Consider the following 216-nt stretch of genomic DNA (forward strand, 5'->3'; position numbering starts at 1 on the left):
ACGTGTGAGAAGAACCCGGTGACAATAGCTGGCATTGATCCATCCCTTTTTGTGGGCCAGACAGTGTGCGTGGCATCTACTATGCACAACTCAACGGGAACTTGACCACCTTGGGGGGAAGCGAGGTCATTACCACTGCACGGCCTGTGAGTTCAGTGAGAGAAGTTCACTGACTCCCGTGATGCCGTGCAGCTAGTGCGAGGCCAAGGTGGGAAC

The sequence above is a fragment of the Myotis lucifugus genome, unplaced genomic scaffold, assembly GCF_000147115.1.
Source record: "Myotis lucifugus unplaced genomic scaffold, Myoluc2.0 scaffold_2353, whole genome shotgun sequence".
NCBI lineage: Eukaryota > Metazoa > Chordata > Mammalia > Chiroptera > Vespertilionidae > Myotis > Myotis lucifugus.